The following is a 15150-nucleotide window of genomic DNA, read 5'->3' as shown; positions in this document are numbered from 1 at the left end:
CAGTAGCAAGAAGAGGGTCTGAAGGGAAGAGTGAGCACAGCCCACACCTCCTCCCAGCCCTTGATTCCACGTGTCACTTGACGGGCTAAGCTGACAGGAGTAGTGATGTTGCTGTCACTACCCCTGTCGGTTTGTTGTGGCAGGAGCTCTCCAATTGGTGCCCCCCCTAACCTCACATGATACCACAGTGCCCAAGATAGCTTCCCCACCTGTCCTGCCCTCTGCCATGTTCTACTGTGTCCTGTTGTGGCATTAGGACTAGTGGATGGAACCACTGAGCACAGAGAGGGCCAGGCACCTGACATTCCTGGATGTGTTGGATTCAGAAGACTCTTCAGTGGCTCTTCAAGAAAGCAAGAATCGATGGCATGAGTGAAAGGACAGGAAGGTAATAATTCTCTTTTGTACAAGAACCAGTCTCTTAAATATTCAAATTTAGTGACAGAACTTAATTAAATTAAAAGATAATCCAATATATGTCTAAATGAGCCCCTGTTATATTAAAGGCTTGTATCTCTTATCTTTTAATGAGGCTTCCATAACTTTGTGTAGCTATACGAGCATACATTTGCATTTGGGCTGATGTTTGATTAATTAGGATTTTGTCCCTCAGTAAGATGCATCCTCAACAACACCAATTCACCTTCAACCACATGTAAAAAATAGAGCCACTCAAATACCTCTCATTCATCCTTCCATCCGTTCCCCTCCTACAGTGGGTGTCAGCCCCTCTAGAAGCATGCCTCATTCCATGAAACAATTACAATAGGAAAATGCCTCATTCCATGAAACAATTACAATAGATCAACCACATTCACTGGTAAGTTCCCCACGGATGTGGTTGATCTATATTAGCCTTTCTCAACCATGGTGCCCAGACAGCCTGGGGTGCCTTGAGGCTTCTTCAGGGGTGCCTTGGCAAAATGTCTACAAATTGCACAAAATTTGTATACGAGCCAGTGGGTGGAGCAAGTCTGCCTTTTAGTTACACAAAGCCACAGGTTTTTATTGTGCACCATTACAACCTTCTAGCCAACGGCATCCTGACAACCAATGATATCATCAATTGATAAGGAGGATGTCGGTTACCTGCACAGCATCCTTGTTCGACTCTCCCCTGCCCCTCTCCGTCAGTACTGGGGTCACCATAGCTGAGTGATGGAGAAAAACTTAGGGAGAAGAGAAACAATGGAATACTAGTCATTACCAGTGTGCAAGAGTGTATTTGCTTTGGAAGAATACATCACCTCCAATATTGGGTGTCCTACATGTGTGGATGTTGCTGCATTGTAAAAAACTATTCTAATAGTTTTATATATTTTAGAATGGGGTGCCTCAAGACTGTCCATACCTTTAAAGGGTGCCTTGGGACTGTCCATAATTTTAGAGGGTGCCTTGGGACTGTCCATAATTTTAGAGGGTGCCTTGACATTGTCCATAATTGTAAAGGGTGCCTTGGGACTGTCCATAATTTTAGAGGGTACCTTGGGACTGTCCATAATTTTAGAGGGTGCTTTGACCATGTCCATAATTGTAAAAGGTGCCTTGACTGATAAAAGGCTGAGAAACACTGATCTATTTTTCTATTGTGACCAGTTCACCTTTGTTAAAGTTGGAAAACATTCTTAGGTTCCAAACTCTTACTTTTCTTACTTATATCTTCAGATATCTACTGTCTGGGTAATTTTCATGGCCTACACCACTTAAGAAGGTTCAGTTTCACAGCAGACTGTAAATTAACAAATGAAGTTAATAAAATCTTCTGTATTCCAATGGTCAGTCCCAATCCGAGAGTATCAGCCACTCACACGAGTTGGAAATAACGTTCGGTCAATAGTGTACAGAATACCCACCATATTGCCACGGCTTAAAGGAGACAGCATCTAGAGTTTTCAAGTGTTTTAGATCATTGTAACTGGCTGCAGATTATAATAAAAAGGAGCCACAGCCTAGGTAGAAAAGCCTGTCCCCTGAAACGATGCTGCAGAGAAGCACCCTCGCTTTCTATGGCAAAACAGTGATCACTTTGCAAAGGTCCAACATGCCAATGTCAAAACAGTGTCAGGGCTCTCCAATCAGCAGGATGCTTGCTAGTTCCAGAGTTATGTGTTTAAATTAGCCGGGAACATGCTGGACCTTTGCAGAGAGACCACTGCTTCCCAGGGGCGGACTGACAACTCATGGGCCCCCCGGGCAATAGGGGATAATGGGGCCCCATGTGGCCTTGCCCAAACTCAAAAAATCCTATGAAATAGGTACCAGGGGCATCTCATGGGGCCCCCTACTGACCCCGGGCCCTCAGGCAGAGCCCGTGTTTCCAAATGGTCAGTCCACCCCTGCTGCTTCCACACTGCAAGAGTCCTTTTCTATAGCATGTTGTCAAGGAACAGGATTTTCTACCTCCTAGGCTGTCTCTAATACCTAAAGAAAACAAACTGGATTGCTTTGAAAAACGTTTGTTTTGATGCATGTTCTGATGATCCAGATTGAAAGTTCAGTGTAATTTCAGGTCACACTGCCCTGAAGCCTTTTTTTTTTTCACAAAGCATAGAATATAATGCACATTTCTTCTGCCACACATAACACCAGTTCTAAGGAACTCCAGTTCCCTGGTCAGGGCTTAATTTTTAGAAATAAAAGGGTCAGGTGTGAATATATACACTTCTCAATTACCCACAATTCAGCACTTCAAAGGTATAGCACCCATATATGTATAATAAGTTCACAACGTTACAAAACTTCACAAAACAGATCCTTCACAACTAAACACTTCACAACTAAACATAACCCCTCCCCTCCAAACAACTAACCCCTTCACGCCTAAGGGTAAAACAAATCTTAATGCCTAAGCACAATTTTGCAACATTGACATGTGTTAGTAAAACCATCCGTATCATCACATCTACTTTGTACATCCAGGTGAATTATACCTTGTTTTTTTTTCAGGACAAATTGGGCTTTCATTTGGTGGTAAATGGTAATTGATATTTCCAGATTTTTTTTTATTATCAAAGGTTATTATTACTGGGCCAAAATAATAAAAAAAAATTTTTTTTTTTTTATTTAGCTGTGTGTTTCTTGTTACTACTATAACCTACCACCAAAGAATAAGCCAAAATACATTTTCCAGTTCTTGACGATCACAGCGATACCAAACCTGTGTATGTTATTTGTTGTTTGTACCCGTAGTACAGCCCAGAAACAATAGTGCACATTTAGTTTTTTTGTTTGTTTTTTTTACCTAAAACACATGGACACTGACACCAAATTTATTTTTAAATCCTGATCTTTGACCCGGACCTTTTGACCTTGATTTTTGACCCTGACCTTGACCCAAACACTTACTCTGGCACTGAACTAGATCAAACCCTGATCTAGGTATTTTTTCTTTCTTTTTTTTTATAATAATTTATTTGTTTATCTATTTTTCTTTTTTTTAACAACATTTTTTCCCCTCTATGCCAGGAGTTAGAGAGATACAATGTATCTCTCACCTCCATTCATAGAGAGAGAAAAAACAAGGGGGCTGGGCTGTACAGTGACTGATCACTGTGATAGCCAATCAGAGGCTATCACAGCGATCATGTGACCCGGAATCAGGAGTCCCAGGTCCCGATCGTTAGAACGGGACCCGGTGCTCTCAGTGACACCACAGTTTTTGTGCTGGGAGCGCTCCCATTAGAAAGACAGGTAAACAAATATGCAACCCCACAGAAAAAAGCCCAGTTCTGTGAGGCCGCATAGTTGTGTTACGAATCAAGAATTTAATATTTATAAGCTCTAAAATAACAATATTCCTCTAATTTTAAAATGAAACCATAAATGTAAATTTCTGAAGGCTGGACGGGGCTAAGCTTCTATTTTATTTTAATTATCAGCTAGCGCCAGCAAACTTGTACACTCGTATTCCTTTCAGAGCAAGAGGGAAGGAGGTAAAAGAGGGGGAGGAGAAAATAAAGTTGCATTTAAAAATATTCATAGTAATAGGACTCGTCCCTTTCAGAGTTTAAACCAGTTTAAAAATCCTAAAAACTTCCCTTTTGTTGAGCATGGAAAACTTATCTCCACCTCTAATAGGATGATCAAAGCGTTCTACAATCTGAATTTTCAAGGAGCCTAGATTCAAATTGTGAATTCAAACAAAACTGAACAACTGAAATTTTGGTTTTGCTTTAGGCTTTTAAAATGTGCAGCCTTATATTTTAAGCATGAGATTTTAAAATGATAATAAATGTTTGTATTTTAAATGTTAAAATAAGTAAATAAGAACTGCACAATTAACAGTAAAAATAGTTACGCTAATGACACGCATACATATACAGGCATTCAAAAAATCATGACAAATAAAATTTTTCCAAACAACGTTGTGCCTTTAATTTGCTTTGATAAAGATACAAACTACAAAATCAAGTAAAAAGTCACATTTAGAACAATTTACAAGTTTTTCAGTCCTTCTTTCCAATTTTGTCTTTTAACACAAATAATTGCGTCAACAAATATGTTTGTATCAAGCACAATTCATAAAATCCTTTATCATCATTTACTATTGGCACAGGAGCACATAAAATATTTATGGATTTTTTTTTCAGTATACCCATGTTTTGCTTCACATATAAATTTACCAAAATTAAAAATAAGGGCATAAAAGAAAAAAAAAAAACTGTATCTATTTTATATATTTTATGATTACTTTCAAAATGCATATTGCATGGGCTTTGTTATTTTCTGCAAAAATAATCATAATCCACAAAATAATATTGAATATACTATCAATGAAAAATTAAATATATTATAAATATTGTCTAAATATTTAATTCATTTAGAATTTTATGCTGTTAGCTGAAGCTGTTACTGCATATGCATAAAGATGAGTTCAACCATGTACAGGCCAGCAAGACATAGTAGTTATATGCTGCCAGCCTAAGTGACACTTAAAGGGCGGAATAAGTGCTAGAATTATTTATATATATATATATATATATATATATATATATATATATATATATATATATATTATAGTGTCCTTGGGGTCATTCTGGACTCTAACCTCTCCTTCCAACCTCATGTCAAATCACTGACAAACACATGCAGGCTCCACCTCCGCAATATCGCCAAAATACGCACCTTCCTTACCCCAGACACCGCTAAACTACTTGTGCACTCCCTGATTATCTCACGCCTTGACTACTGCAACTCCCTCCTCACCGGCCTACCCCAGTGCAAACTCTCCCCGCTTCAGACCATCCTGAACTCAGCTGCCAGACTCATCCACCTCACCACCCGCTCCACCTCTGCCACCCCCCTCTGCCTCTCCCTCCACTGGCTCCCTATCGCCCAACGCATCAAATTCAAACTACTCACTCTGACCTACAAAGCCATTCACAACACTGCCCCTAACTACCTCACCGACCTGATTCCCAAGTACCACCCTACCCGTACCCTTCGCTCTTCACAGGACCTCCTTCTATCTTGCTCCCTGGTCTCCTCCTCACACGCACGTCTGCAAGACTTCTCCAGGTCCTCCCCCATCCTCTGGAACTCACTACCCCAATCCATCAGACTGTCACCTTCCCTCCTCACCTTCAGGCGCTCCCTGAAAACCCACCTCTTCAGGGAAGCCTACCCCACCCTCACCTAACTGCTGCTCTCCTTCATTCCTCCTACCACTCCATCCCCCACAGCCACTTCCTCCTGTACCACTACCCCCTCCCTCCCAGATTGTAAGCTCGAAAGAGTAGGGCCCTCTTACCCCTCGTGTGCTGTTCGTAGCTGCTGTAATGTTTCATGTATTGTCCCCCCCTCTATTGTACAGCGCTGAGCAAACCCTTTGGCGCTATATAAACTCAATGTAATGTAATGTAATGTAATAGTGTAGAAACATAAAATGGAATATTAAATACATCTTTTTCATGCAATGATACCACAGAAATCATCCCAATTTCCCACTTTAAAATATATGCATAGAAGTATTTAAAACTACCTAAATGCAAATATTTTTTTTTCCATAGCATTATTTAAAATAAATACTATACCCAGTATTTGATTGTCTATCAATGGCTATTAAGTGATATGACACTTAAAAAAACACATTCAATGAAATGTTTTATTTGCATAAATTAGCTATTTTTAATACTAAATAGAAGCACCAACATTTTCCATGAAGGAAAATATTCCATGATATAGTCTCACTTTTTTAATTACAATAAAAAATAAAATCAAGAACATTTCATAACCATCTAGAAAGTAGAAAACATAAAGCTGTGTTAATACACAGGTGGAAGCTTCACTATTGCACCAGTTGATTAAAGATGTTCAAGTATGTTACATGCTGCATTTTTCATCATTTTTATCACAGCAAACAATGATTCACAGTCGCCTTAAATACGCTCAATTGGTACAATAGGCAAGTTGACATCTGTGTAGCATAAGTGGTACAATTCAAGTTACTATGAATACAGACAAAAACATTTCCACTGTAGACAGAATATAATGATGGCTTATCAAAGGTATTAATCATGCAGCTTTAAACATCATCCTTTTTTTCTATATAGAAACATTTCTATCATGCAATACACCTGATACAGTGAACAAGGAAAAAAAAAAAGAAGCAACAAAATGAATGATATGAATAGTTGTGTAGTGATTCAAAGCTCAGTTTTAATTTTGCAAAAATAAAAAAAAAATAAAAAATGAAAACAAAAAAGGGATAGAGCTTTATTTTCAGTACAGTGTATTAAAAAGTGTAATAGATGATTTGTTTCTCAGGCAATATATGCTGATGTAGAAAATCACATGCAACATGAAATGCTACAATAGTTTTTTTCTTTTTATTAACCTGTATTTTTTTTTTTGTTAAAATACACCATAAAGAAAAACAAAAAAAAACGCTGAGTATTTTTGTAAAATACAATCTTAAATTTATGATCGATAATTATCATTGTGTATTTTAAAGTCATTAATTGAGCTTGCAAAGCAATAATGTGGGAACTTTGCGTGTGTTGGGGGCACAGAGGGGTTCCCTATATTTTGGTGAGACGCGCACATTACTTTTTTAGGAATATAATGCATGTAATAAAACATTTAAGGTTAAAAAAATATACATTTACAGATAAGTGGTTTTCAGAGCTTTATGCTAGAAAGGCAGCTTTTGTCACCCATTTTTGGCACTCAACAAGGTAAGAGATGACTTGAACCTGAACTAGGTTAAAGTACGTGTTAATTTTAGGGGCTAGGATTAATACAGGCCACACATGGGTTGAATTCCGAACGATTTTTCCTCCGAAAATCAAAAACGTCGATCGCTGGGTAATCCGATGGCGCCATCAATGATTTCGAAAATCGGCTGACCAAGTCATGAAGTTCACCCTATATAACAGGCGAAACCTCTGCTCCTTCCAGGTCACGGCTCTTGCGCATATTCTTTTCGGAAAAACCATCGTACGATTTGACTATCATTGAGTCGAAAATCACTCGTTTTTTCACAAATTTTCCAACATGCCTGATCACTGAAAAGGGGAGGAACCACGAAAATTGGCCGGTGACCCACTAACAGAGCAAAACTTGGCCGATTATTTTTAGGTCCAATTTTCGGATGAAAATCGGTCGAATTTCGACCCATGTATGGCCTGCAAGGGTTAAGGTCAGAGTTTAAGGGTGCAGATATAGGATTCATGTTATGTTTTGGGTTGAGGGTACAAAGTTAGGAATAGGTTAAGTGCTAAGTTGTACAGGCAATCGTGAGATCATGGGTTTAGTTTAGGTGTTAAAGTAGAAGTCCAGTCAAATACTAACTGTACTTAAACCTGCTCCCACCCACAATCTAAGCCTATTCTAACTACTCTGTAAAGGAGCGAGGCGTATAGTTAAGTATTCTGGAAGTGCTCCGATGAGGTCACATGATCGGCTCCCAGAGCCGGTTTCAGTGTAGAGGAGGGACATCCGACAACGGAACCCCCATAGTAAGCCTATGCGTAACGTCATTGCCCAGGCTGTGCGGCCATTGTCGACGATCTCTCTTCATCGCTGGGATGATCATGTAACCAGAGCGCCCTCAGAATAGGCAAGTATAGACATCTGTCCTTTACAGGCTAGTTCCCCATATGGAAGAAAAATATATTTGAAATATATAGTTTAAAAATATTCTTCCCAAATATATTGGCATATATTTGAAATGCTCCAATTTTGGCCATATTCAATATATTTCAAAATATTTTTCATATATATATATATATATATATATATATATATATATATAAATATATACTGCATGTTCAAATGCGTTTTTTATATATTACAAAATAACAAAATATATGAAAAAATATTTAAAAAAAAATATTTTTTAACAAATATAGTCTTCAGATTTTTTTTAACATATAAAAAAGTCATTTTAACCACTTCAAGTCCAGACACTTTTACCCCCTTCCTGTCCAGGCCAATTTTCAGCTTTCAGTGCTATCACACTTTGAATGACAATTGCGCGGTCATGCAACACTGTACCCATATGAATTTTTTAGCATTTTTTGAGACAGATAAAGCTTTATTTTGGTGGTATTTATTCACCACTGGGATTTTTATTTTTTTTGCTATATAAATGAAAAAGTCCAAACATTTTGAAAAAAAGTGTTTTTCTTATAAAATTTTGCAAATAAATAATATTTCATCATAAATCTTGGCCAAAATTTATTCCGTTATCTTTTTAGTAAAAACAAATAACCCAAATTAGTTTATAACCAAAAATTTAAATTTTTAAACTTATTTTTTACTTTTTAATTTTATTATATTATTATTTATGTTTTTTTTTTTAACATACTGTCACCCTAGCAGTACAGTGTCACCATGGTGACACTGTACTATGTGTGGGGGGTGATGAAGATTTTTAAAAAATTTTTACACGGATTGCTTTTACACCCATAAAGGCTATAAAAGCAATAATTTCTCCTTCTCTGTAGCTGCATTCTTGCAGCCATTGAGAACTACTGTGTGAGCTGTGATTGGTCACAGCTTGTCACATGGTACAAGGCTGTTGTGAATAGCCTTGTACCATGTGACCTCTGATCATTCACAGATTTTACACGTAGTAAGCAATGATGTCACAAGTGACATCTTGCTTACTACTCTGCATGTGATCACTGATTGGCCAATCAGTGATCACATGATCAGGACCTCACACAGAGGTCCCGTATGATGATCGGTGTTCCACTGTGTCCGGAGGACACAGCGGGCACCGGATCGCGGTGCTGCGCGCTCCCAGGAAGCGCGCACAAGCAGGGGGCGGGGAGGCCGTTTATAAACAGCCACCCGACCCTGCACTGCCACCGTCCGGTTGTATATACATTTAGATATATATCTGTATATGCATTCCAAAAATGTAGATTTGTACGTTTAAAGACATACAGTATATTTCAAAATGTATTTTTAAAAATATTTTTTGTAATAAAAATAAAAACGCAGTTCAACATGCAGTGTGTATATATATATATATATATATATTTATTGAAATATATTTTGAAATATATTGATTATGGCCAAATTTGTAGCATTTCAAATATATGTCAATATATTTGGGAAGAATATTTTCAAAATATATTTCAAATAGTCATTGCCCAGGCTCTGCAGCCAATGTTGATGATCTTTCTTCATCACTGAAGCCGGCCACTGGGATGATCATGTATCCGGAGAGCCCTCAGAATAGGCAAGTATAGACATCTTAGAATGGGGGTGGGAGAAGGTTTAAGTATAATTAGTATTTGACTGGACTTCTACTTTAAGGGGAAGATAAAGTGTTAAAGGTTCATTCTAGTGTTTTGGCTTGAGTTTTAAATAACACTTTGTATTAACTTGCATAGGGTAATTCCAGTTTTGTTCAAAATTTGATGTAATATACAAATTCACACAAAAAGCTAGTTCTAGTTTTGTTTTAAGCAACAGATCTTTATTTCAACCACCAACTAAGATTTTCTAGAATGGTCGCAAAATGAAATCATGGCTTCCTTGTATTTATACCGTTGGGTGTACTGAACTTTTCCAAAATGTATTTTCATGCGTGATTGGCATGCTGCTGTTTTTAGCACTTTTTCATGTCACTAAAGCAGAAAGATCAACCCACGCAGAACTCAGAAGGTAGGAAATGCGTGCATATGTAACTGACCGAGGGATGGGGTGGGGTTTTTTTCTCAGTTACGTATTGGTTGATATACTAAAGGCAAATAGGCTGGTCAAGTTAATTCCCACACTAATGGAATTTAACCTAAGCCTAGTGAATGTGGTGAACATTCACATGCAAAAAAAAAAAAAAACGTTCTTGCACTGATAAGTAGTGGCACTGAAAGCCATTATGCTGAAACAAAATAACAAATACTACGCTTTAAATAAAACATGTATTTAGGATATGGCCTATAACTTTTTTACACATTCATTGAATGAAAGTAATAAAATGTTGGCATGTTCTTGTCATATAGAAATGTAAGATGGGCTTAAAAACAGAAAATAATTACACAAGGAAAACCAAAAGGTATAGGTTTGCATTTTTATAATTTTTTTAAATTCACATATTTTTTAATGGAAGAACAATAGACTTTCAACCTTCAGCAGTACTTATTCCTAACTTGTAATTTATTTTTACATGCGTGTACCCATCACATACAACAAAAATTTTTCCTTCCCTACCCCATCAATTTACTTAACTAGTAAAAACCAAAGAAGCTGCCCTGTATAATCTAGACACCTAAGCCATAGCTTTAGATACTCCCCATGTAACTGCATTAGAGCTTGGTGATTGGTCCAGTGCAGGCAAATAAAATGAGTAATTCAGAAATGTTAACCAAGTGACCATAGCTCTGAAAGAAAGTGAAGAGTTTCTTCCCACTGGCCTGATAATTATTATTAAGTCTTCTTTAAAGGCTTAGTATTTTAAACATTTTTAAAAAAATTATGGGATGCTGCTAGGTCAATTTTTGTTATTATTAAGTCTTCTTTAAAAGCTTAGTATTTAAAAAAAAAAAATAAAAAAAATTACGGGATGCTGCTGAGTCGGTTTTTGTGGCAGGGTTACTTTAACAATATTTTTCCTGTTTAGCATTTTTTCTTAACTAGAAGCAATGTACAAAATAAATGTATTGAATTATAGTAGTCTTTAACTTTTAAACTGGTTATAAATGGATCTCAATCTATCAAAAACTAAAGATAAAGAATGTGTTAATTTTTCACTTTGGTCTAGTTCTGAAAGATAATATTTCACATTTGTTCTTAGTGGTATATATAATTTTAGAATATATTACCACATATATATATATATTTAAACATAGGGGCTGATTTACTGAAGATGTAATCTTCACTTTTAATGCTTAATTGGTTAAAAGAGAATTTAAAGAAAATTTTGAAATATATATAGAGAAATAAATAATCAAGAATACTGAAAAAATACTTTGGAACGTTTCTTTATGAATTATGGTAACACCACATATTTATTAAGATATCAAAGAACCATTTCCACATAAGTAAATGTCATAAAACACAATTTCACAAAGGAGAATTTTGCAGCTTGAATATAATTGCCTTCTTAGCATCACATTGTGCTTATAAAAATGCACTTCTGGCTAATATTTTAGAACAAAATAATTAAAATGCAAAACTATCAGCTAAGTTATCGTGCTCATGTGGTTTTTTTTTCCTTTACAGTTTGTGTCATATTACAGTTTTACATGAATTAAAAAAATGTAAACAGATGCCTTATAAGGAATTAGGATATTAATTATGCCAAGATTAAATACATTTTAAAAATAGTTTTTTTGTATAGGGAGTCTCCTTAATTTTCCTGATGGTATGAGTATGAGCAGCCAGGGGTTTTTTTTTTTTTTTTTTAATAACCCGGAATGCAAATTTGAGAAAGACGACAAAAATGGACAACCACATCATTGGAAATTGAGGTAAAGTCAACAAAGCAATGCAAATGCATTGTGGGTGAATTTAAAATCTGCAGGCCATCCCGATTCTTCATAGCATACAACTCAACAAACATGGTTTTAGTAGAAATGGTATAGAATCCAAGATTTGGAAGTGCATGGTTACATCAAGCCCTGTCCGTTGAGGAGTCTCCTTGTGGGTCTTTGATTTAAAATCTACTACCAAAAAAATAAAAATGTATCACAGGAGCATGATAATTAATAGCAAGCACACAGTAAAACACATTGAGCTTCTTAGATGATAAAAAAAACCCTTCTTTTCAGTAGCAAATTTTGAAAATTTGAAACGGTAAACTATTTCATGAGCCACTTAAAAAATTGATTGATTTAGTCATTTAACAATTATTGATATTCCTAAAATGTAACTATACAATAATCATCTACTTCCAAAACCATGCGCTGAGTTATAAAAGCAATAAAGTTTATACTGACCTCTAAATTCACATCAACTATCCAATCTGGTTCAGGATTTGTTTTTTTTTTTATGTAAACCCCAATTTTTTTTTTTTTTAACAGAATAGAAACCCAAAACTTTTACTTTTAGCTTTGAATAGGATAGGAAAGACTTAGAACCTTTGTCAGGTTTTTACTTCTGTTTGTGTCTGCTTTCTATTCATCCTGTGGCTATTGTCTAAGTAATGAAAAATCCAAAATGTTGGCGCAAGAACAGGTATAGAGGGGAAATCTACAAATGGGGGTTCTGATAACAATTGTTTAAGGGAAGACTTTTCTAACTTTGGAAAGATTTCCTTTAACTTCCTGTTTTATCTCTGGGACAAAAAGTGAAGGGAAATCTTCCCAATGGGACACAGGTAGGGTCTTAACCATTTTCTACTATATCCAAAAATGAAAAAGATGTTTAATGTTCACATACATTTAAATTTACCTAAATCTGACTAAATGTTTGAAGTGAATGCTAGACCGTGTAAGTGTTTACATTATATGGGTTTATTTTTTTTATTTCATTTTAAACTTACAGTACAAAGAAATGTATTATAATTGTGCCTATCAACTATGCTATATTTAATACTGTTATGAAAAAAAGGAGTAAATTTATTTATTTTTTTCTTTACTTTACTCATAACTCTGCAACAGTTGACAAAGTGCAACTGTTCTACCTAAAACATTTTGCATCGTTATGTTACAATTTAGAAATATTTTATTAATTTTATAAAGACAGCCTTGAAATCACAAGGACAAAGGCAAATGATTGGGACCGTGTTTACTTCAGTGGTGCACAAAATAAAACTGGTCAGTTTTGCCCACCATCATTTAAAAAAAAAAAAGCTGGTGATGAATTCTGTATCTACTTTTATTGCAATTAAAATAGCAGGGTTAAGGAAAGGAAGCGTAGTATATTATTTATAAATTAAAAAACGCAAACGTTAAATGAAAAGGGCAGAGTAAAATTTGAAATAGGCACTGTTCCAAATAAACATATATTGAGCCTATTTGGGTAATTAAGGAATCTTATACTGTGCTCCATGTCAGCCAATAAAAGCATTATCCACCATTTTTATTATCATTGTAAGGAATCTTATACTGTGCTCCATGTCAGCCAATAAAAGCATTATCCACCATTTTTATTATCATTGAAAGCCCAATTTCCCAATCAGTTTCAAAGGGCAATCACACTCTGAACTGTTGACGTTTACACTCTGATCTGATGCTATTAACACCAATTTGCTTTTAATCTGTAATAAAATTGCTCACAGAGAAGGAACAGTTCATGTCAATTTAAGGTAGTAGTCAATCACAAAAGAACTATGATGCATGTGACACTTAGCTTAGGCTAAGTAGTGGTGGAAGTCCAACATACGTGCAGGCGGTGGGTGGTATTAGCCTTTAAAAGGTTCCCATGTTGGGCTACACAATTATTCACCCAATAGGCAAAACATTTTAAAAGCCATTAAGATAAGTTCATCATAATTTAAATTTGGTTTAGGCACCTAGGCCAGATGGTTGCCAAAACATGTTAAGGGAAATCTCTAACCAAATCTACTCTTCAACTTTGTATTGAAAGTTGATGACGGAACCCTGTGTGTAAAATTCAAACTCACATGCCATGATTGTTAGTGACAACTTGATGTCATAATACTACTACTACTGTCAAGGCAAATGTAACTAAACAGTAATTTTGAACACACAGGCTGTATCCATGACCCTATGTTCAGTTTAAAAAAAATGATATTTTGGGTAGAGATTTTTTTTGGGTTAATTACCATCTTTGTAGGTTCTTCAGCTTAATACACTTGAGTTGTCTATTATATTACGCAAGTTGATTCCACGTTTTATGGGAAATTAACTACAATATACTATTTTTTTATATATGGAGGTTGAAAACTGATACCTCCTGCCTTCTTTGAACATTAACACATGAAGATACAAAACAGAGGTTGAAAACTGATACCTCATGCCTTTTTTGGACATCAACACTTTGAGATACAAGATGGAGGTTGAAAACTGATACCTCCTGCCTTCTTTGGACATCAACACCTTGAGATACAAGAGGTTCTTGGACCTTTTTTCAACCACACTTTGGGGGTGTTTTCACACAAGATTCACTAAGCTTGTACAAATTCACATATTGTTCTAATTTCAACGTAATTCAGTTTGGTGAAAGTCACGTAAATCTTGTGCGGAAACATTTATGAAAAGTCAATTTGTGTTTATGAATGACATTTTGTTAGGCCAAGGGTAATGAACATTTGCGCATTTTGCAAGCTTGGAGGTTGCCCTTAAAAGCCAGTTTTAAGCAGGCAAACCTATTGGTGTTAAAAATATATATATACAAAATTGTAATTGTTTGCTATAGCCAACAATGCTACAATTTCTTTTTATTATCATAAGTCTCCTTATTTCTTTGAACCACATTTTGAAGGGCCAATGTGATTAGAGATTGTGAAGAAAATGGCTCCATTATCTTATGTAACCATGAAAAATTTTAAAATATTTTCCATATGATATACCACAAATTTTGGACAATTGTTTAAATATTTGTTTCCCAAGCATCCTGCAGGTAGCAATATGTTCCAAAGATTTTTATACCATGTTTTATCAGGTCTCATCAACTTTTTCTACTTTTGAAATCTCAAACCAAAAAAAACAAACAAACAAAAAAACAGCTTTGGATACTAAATGACAGAATGTTCAATACATGCTATAGATTTTTGTTCCTTTCCTATACATA

The 15150-nt window shown here is 35.7% G+C and overlaps 1 protein-coding gene across 9 annotated transcripts in view; it reads right to left on the bottom strand.

The window, feature by feature from the left end:
• The window catches only part of DLG2 (discs large MAGUK scaffold protein 2), a 2035798-nt gene that overhangs the window by 676882 nt on the left and 1343766 nt on the right, over positions 1 to 15150 (bottom strand). The gene's annotated exons all lie outside the window — the stretch shown is intronic.

The sequence above is a fragment of the Staurois parvus genome, unplaced genomic scaffold (genome assembly GCF_062004578.1).
Source record: "Staurois parvus isolate SC_StPar_1 unplaced genomic scaffold, SC_StPar_1.0 ptg000173l, whole genome shotgun sequence".
NCBI classification, from domain to species: Eukaryota; Metazoa; Chordata; class Amphibia; order Anura; family Ranidae; genus Staurois; species Staurois parvus.
This window is presented reverse-complemented; position numbering and strand designations above follow the sequence as displayed.